The sequence below is a fragment of the Alosa sapidissima genome, chromosome 18, assembly GCF_018492685.1.
Source record: "Alosa sapidissima isolate fAloSap1 chromosome 18, fAloSap1.pri, whole genome shotgun sequence".
Lineage (NCBI taxonomy): Eukaryota > Metazoa > Chordata > Actinopteri > Clupeiformes > Clupeidae > Alosa > Alosa sapidissima.
In genome coordinates this window covers 27,342,375-27,349,376 of record NC_055974.1, presented here as the reverse complement: position 1 = coordinate 27,349,376, position 7,002 = coordinate 27,342,375, and the positions used below count along the sequence as shown (strand labels likewise).

Sequence of the window (7,002 nt, the reverse complement as noted above, 5' to 3'; positions counted from 1 at the left end):
AATGACGTCATCCATAGCAACGAAGACTCACTTTTAGTTTAGGAGTTGTCATTTTTCCTTACTAAGAGTAGGTCAGAAAGGCTTTGTGAATAACTTTAAAGAGAAAACTCCTAGCTAAAATCTTTTAGTGTTTTTAGCGATTTAGGAGTACTCCTAGTGGTAAGATAAAAGGCTTTGTGAATATAGAGGTGGCCCCTGATATTTATTAATTTCACATTATTAAGAATTACAACATAGCTTGTCACAACATCAATACACAGCCTTGGTATACGGCCTACAAACAAACTTAACTCCAGAGGAAAATGCGGCCTAAAGAAACCTCCACAAATAGGCTACAATATAACGACTTGAGTTACTTGCTATGTTTACATAGGAATTGACGGTGTTATGGATCCATTTGTTTGCAACCCAACATAGCCTACAACATCTCTCTTTACACATTTGTCTATCAAACTACTATAGGCCCTGCTGCTATATTGATATTGTTTAATTTACAAGTACTCCACTGCAGATGACCTATCAATGCTGTTACCGGACTCCTTCCTCCAGTCTGCAACAACATTTAAGACAGAGGACATTATACATGTCAAAAAAGAACTGTTAAATGAAGTACAGTTGCTGAGACAGGTCCAAGAACAACTTTTACAAGTACAGAAAGAGAAACTATTAATTGCCAAAGCAAAATTAGAACAAGAGAATTGAATGTTAGATTCAAAATAAAAAAAGTCAGAGAAAATACATTTTTTTTGTGTTATTTATTATATACATTTGGTGCATCATGTTTTAATCTCATAAATCTTCTCCTTATGAGGTCTTGTCTCACTTGGATGCCAGAATTACATGGGGCTGGCTCTTCGTCTGGTATGTTAGGGAGTGGCAGGCGGTACATCATACAGATGTTGTGGAGAATGAAGGCACATGCTATTATTTTACACTCTCCCAGGAGTGTATTGAAGCACTCCCCCAGATTGGTCAATACACCTGAATCTGGATTTTACCACCCCAATGCACCTCTCCACAACATTCCTCGTTTTACATTGTGAGCGGCTGTAGCGCTGCTCTGCCTCAGTTGCTGGGTGGAGAATCGGTGTCATCAACCATGGTCTAAGGGGGTAGCCACTGTCACCTATCAGCATGATATTAGGTTAGTTAGGACAATACAATGTATGGTATTGTGTCAATTATTTAAATTTACCAATAGTTACCTATTAACCATCCACCTGGCATTTCACCCTCAGTGAGTTTTATGCCTGTGGCTGAATTCATTAGTAAAGGAGTTGTGAGTGCTCCCTGGCCACATCGCCACGAGGTCAATAACCCTGAGGGTTGCATCACAGACCACCTGAGTGTTAATGGAGTGGAAGTTCTCTTCTATTGACAAAGCTGTCTTCCTCATCATGTGGTGCCTGTCAAATGAAGAAACATGGTAAAGGATCAATCATAATAGGTTAACTCTTTTATCAGCTGTTTTGTTCTGATGCATTCTGCAGGTGTCGTTGGAAATTTTATAAATTGCCTTGTTCTCCTACAGAGTGCATTTGAAACCTCCCTGACCACTCAGCTAATAGATGATTGGCTCAGACGCAAGTGTTTTCTTAGGAAACATCCTAAAAAGAAAGTTAAGAAAAGATTTTTATTTGTGAATTTCAAATCTTAAATTTGTTCTTAAGACAAAAGATAAGAAGAAAGCATCTCTTAAGGCTTTGTGAATACGGCCCCAGAACGGAAAAACAGAAAAAACAATATTGTCTTTCTGCTTGTCATTCTAAAACCAAAAAGGGAATAATGGTTGGTCATCTAAGAGATGTGTGGACAGAGTGCTCCGTGCAGCCACTCTAGACTAGAACATGAAAACTGACAGGTGTGCACAATGTTATTTTTTTAAAACGGAGAGGGTGAAATGTCCGTTTATGAAAATAGCCGGCCAGGCGGCCACGTGTAAACGTAGCATGAGTTACAGTTTTTAAGTGAGCTTTTTAAGTCAATCCTGTAATTTAATAGGTGCCAGTGCAGGGATTTCAGTACTGGGATATTAAAGACAAATATAGCCTACATACAGTAGGCCATCTGAACATACACACATTGGCCCCAATGTAAACTGAAATCAGCAAATGTTTTCCACGAATAATGAATTATTGTATACTATAAATGACATGAAAATACCCTCCCTGTCACACACACATACACACTATCATTGTGAATCCTTCACATAACTTCACTCTCCTACCCCACCCCTCACAGACAGGCCCGTCTTATGGCCAGAAATTTATGACTGGATACCTGTCAACTTTGGGCATCAACGCAGGTGAAGGACGTGCCGGGAGAATACTTAAGGAGGTGCATCAGCCATACAATGTCTTGCGTCGTCAGGCAAGATTAATATAGACGAAAATTCAGTGACAAAACAGTTTTAACAAAAGGTCTTCATCAACTGTAATTCATATGCTGTATTTGATCAATACTATATGCCAGTTGCATAGAACCAGACATGCCATGTGCTTGCAAAGTATTTGCTTGCCTATTTTAGTTAAAATTGCATGCTCTTTGTTTTAGGGAGCACACAATCTAAACCCTATTCCTTATCATACTGAATACATGGGACATAAGCTTCACATGGACCAAAATGAAAAGCTGGGGATGTTTGGCGTTACATGTCTTGGCTGTTGATGGCTTCAGCAGCAAAATTGTAGCCAATGTTACAATGCCAGTGGAGAACAACCTGGTAATTTACAATGAAGTGTAAAGGTAAATGCAGTGTTTTCTGATGAGCGTCTGTTGTGTCGACCAGTCATAAACGCTAGGTTTAATTCAAGACTCTTTTCCTCAGTGGTGTATGGTTCGTTCATTCATTATTCGTTTTTTAAACCAAAACAGAAAAAACAAAAAATGGTGAGGTTTTTTTTCCGTTTTAAAAACCAGAACGGAAAAACAGATTAAACAAAACACAAAATGTATATTCTCTTTCTGATTCTAATGATAAGATTATGGTTGGTCATCTAGGAGATGAGGACATTCTAGAGTGCTCTGTGGCATAGGTTCATAGGTTTGATGTTTGAGTGTTATTTTATGTTAAGTTTTTATCTTGCAACTGACTGTGAACATTAGCTCCCATTTCTTCCACTCTCCGTGTGATTGTACTTGCTGATAAACTCACAGAATACAGGGCGTCTTCTTTGTCTGGGCACATCTCCTCAGTGACTGCAGTGAAACACTGCTTCATGAATTCTCCTTCGGTGAAGCCCTTTCCGTTCTTAGCGATAAGTCTCGCCCAGTGGTTATGTATGTGGATGTAGGGGCTGCCGGTTGAGATTATATTTGTGGATTTCCTGCATGTACAGTGATAAATAAAACTCCCTCACATGGTCCCATATTCCGTTGGTCAATACTGCATGTCTGAAAAGAAATAATAATAAAGCTCGGCTGGGTTGGGGGAAAAAAATAGATTCTGTTTGAATGGACTTTACATATAGCCATTGTCTTTAGATTAAATTTGTGTATGGTAGTCTGATTTAACATTGCAAAACAGAAGCAGTAGCTGACAATGGAAGTCAATAAATAATTCCCAGGTCACAGCTATTGGAAAAAATAAATATCAAAATCAGTTTTGGCCCTGAGGCCGTTTTTTTAAAATGTCCTACTTTTGATCTGACAAAAAAGTACATTTTGTGTCATTCAATGCAGAAAACCCTCTCTCGCATTCCGCAGAGGTTGCCATATAGGTCTTGCTTGCAATTATGAGCTGTTTAAGTGTCTCCTTCCTTTCGGTCATGTTTGAAATCTCTGAAATCCTCCTCCTTTGCTCTCCAAGCAACTTGGCAAACAAATGGACCTCCACTTTCCCATATAAGAATGAGGTCTTCCTGCTTTTCTGGCCAGGTAGATTTATCAAGGGGCTGATCAGTTGCGCAAACTCATCGGTTGGCATGCGAGCAGTCAAGTTGTCCACAACTGCCTGAAAAAACTGATGTCTATTGATATTTCCTGCACGTTCACCAAAGGTGACACCTTTTAACTGGTCAACTGACACACACTGTTCAGCCTTGGAGATAGCCCACCCTGTGTTTTCCAGGGCTAGTCTAGCAACTCCTGTTGGCTTGTGAGCTTGAAAAATTAAACTTCTATCAGGCCAATAAAATTGTTTATAGCCGTTAGGTGGGCTTAACATAATGATTGAGAGATGGACCTCCAAATACGCCATCTCACAAACATGGTGGAGAGCCTGGTGCAAGGTGGGCATGTAGGAAGGGGTCGACCACAACTGGAGGAAGACTATGTCCATGAGCCTAACAACATAGTTGAGTGGGCACAGCATATTCAGAATTGAAAAAATGTTCAATGCTGATGGCTGCACACAGGTTTTGGGTCGGAAATTTTTAAACAGACAGTCGTTTTTTTCACATCCCCAGTTGACTCCCTCAATTTGGATATTGCTTTTGCTCAAGGACTGTCTGCAGAGGTGGTGGCTTTGTCAGAGAAAACCATTGATGCCAAAGTAGTTGCAATGCCTGTCAAACATGGCTTTGCAATATACCGGCTGAACCATACATAATAAATAAATAAGTTAGTTAGTTAAAGCTAAGTTCATCTGTTCATCATTTCAGTTTACAGATCATGTTCGCAATTGTACTGTTTACACGTAAAAAAAATGAGGTTGAAGTGGTGCCCTCAAGCTGGCTGAGTGTCGACCAAAAAGTGTCATTCTGGCCACCATACAAAAGTATGCAACGGGGTAAGGTGGCTGTCCAGAATCAGGAGGATCCTGATGAGACATGGGTGGAGTTCTTTGTCAGGGTACTGAAGAAATATGGTGAGACCCTCCTGTAAACAAACAGAGAGAGAGAGATAACATGATTCATCATAATGCAACTGCATTTCAATTCTATACATGCTGCAATATGCAACGCGTACCCCCATTTGAGAACCACTGGCTTAGAGGGTGCACCCAACTTGGGATAGACCTGTTTTACTACGGTAAGATTTATGAATTGATGATATTTGTATATTACTAATTAATGGTTTTGCACATTTTTATTTATTTATTTTGTTATTTATATCTGTTATTAATGTAATATTTGCACTGCGTATTTAATACAATTCACCTTTTATATTTAAATATAATACAGAAACGTACTAGTACACCATCCACGTGTTCCGAGTCATTGCACTGCAACATTCTACCTCCAGCAGTCTAACATAGAAATTAGGGGTGTGAATCTCATGTAAAAGACGATACGATTCGCATCTAGATACATGGGCACGATTCAATACAAGAAAAGATACATGTTCATAAAAAACGATTCAGTATGATTTGATGCGATTCGGTGCAGTTCAAGAATGAAAAGCATTCTGAAAGATTTTTTATCATTTGCTCAAGGTGCACATTCATTTTATATTATCAATTATCATGTTCATGGTTGTCAATTAGGCAAAAAAAAAAAAAAAAAAGTCATTTCAGTCAAACACAGCAGCCAAATACAACATAAAAATACATTTTTATAGATTTTATAGAGTTATATCTGATTGCTTTCAAGGAGCTGTAGCCTATTGTTGGGGTAAGACAATACTGAAATAAAATAAAACAGTGCTTAAGACACTCTTGGCCTTTTCTCATATAGCCTACAAGAATAAAATAGGCCTACATGTCGATGAACTCTCTGGGCTTATTTTGTTCCAACGGTAGACCTAATATGCAGAAACCTATAATGCCACAAGTCTGAGTGAATATGAACAAAATAATAATAATAATTTGTGCATCGTTTTAGCAGCAAGGACCAAATTATTCTTTAACATTAAGGAAATCCCTTCATCAAACGTAAGGTCTACAGACTATCATTGCTGTTTAGGAATGCTATAGCAAGTGTTTAATTTCGCGCTGGACTTTGAAAAACAAAAGAGTAAGAGTGCGAGTTGTCAAGTCCTTAGGAATTATCCGGAGTAAAATGCACTTTAGATCAATTTACGGATGATTGGGAGTACATACGTTGAGTTGACATCAAAATCATGTCATTTGGATGTGTTTTGAGAAAGTTCGATTTTACCGTTTTTAGTCAAAACTCGTTAGCCTGGGAGTGACCAGGACAAGTCATTTCGCCGCTACAAAACGCTATTTTTATACCTCTTCTACAGTTCCAAACAACATTACACTTACGTGGTAGTGAGTAGAGGGTCCCTAAAGCCAAACTGAAGTATCCCGAGGTCTTTATGTGGTCGGATAGAGTCCAGAATGAATTTCATCAAGCCAGTACCTTTCCGGAAATGTTGCTGCTGCAGCTGGCGTCTTTAGGGGAAAGTCCATAGGAGTCGATTGCCGAGTGTGGAGTAACACGCTCTGAAAATTCACAATTTCGTTGCCGTTTAAAAAAAAAAAAAAACCATACGGCCCTCTATCGGCTATAACCGCACTATGTAAGTTTGCCAGATCGGGTAGCGGTTCTGTAGTTCGATGGAATGAGACATAAGAAACTACAAATTTGACTTGCATCTGATGTCGCAATACATCGTACTTTCATAAAATCATGCAACATATTCTACCTTGTCTGACATCGTTATTTGCAAAGCCAGTGCTGGATAAACAATCAGCATGCGTGCGACAGAGGAAAAGTTCTTTGGTGTTGCTTTAAAGCCCATCTTTCAAGATGAAGACCCCTGTGAATGAACGTGTAGATAAATAGTGTAGGAATTTGATTTGCGAGGAAAAAAATAATCATAAATGTGAATTTAAAAAGTTTTTGAAAGAAATTGACCGTTCGCAAAACCCCGCCCATCGAACGCAGATGAGCCAATGGCAGTCCAGTAGCTCTGTGCAGGCAGACATGGCCAGTCAACTTCACCTTACGGTGACATGTGGGATTAACACAACACCGATACACAGAAAAATGCCTTTTAATCTTGATTACGTTTTCTGTAATTATGTCAAATTAGATTAAATTCTTTCGTCCCAGATCTCCACTATTTTAAAGCAAAGGGTTGCTCCTTAGCAAACCATAACGAAACAGTGCTCCA

The 7,002-nt window shown here is 39.0% G+C and overlaps 1 long non-coding RNA gene across 1 annotated transcript; it reads right to left on the bottom strand.

Moving 5' to 3' along the window:
* Window positions 1-267: 267 nt before the first annotated feature.
* Window positions 268-3,619, bottom strand: LOC121690290. Its single transcript, XR_006025023.1, has 3 exons — window positions 3,155-3,619; window positions 1,206-1,406; window positions 268-1,126 (listed from the first exon to the last, which is right to left on the bottom strand). It is a non-coding gene; the product is annotated as an uncharacterized LOC121690290 (long non-coding RNA).
* Window positions 3,620-7,002: the final 3,383 nt, after the last annotated feature.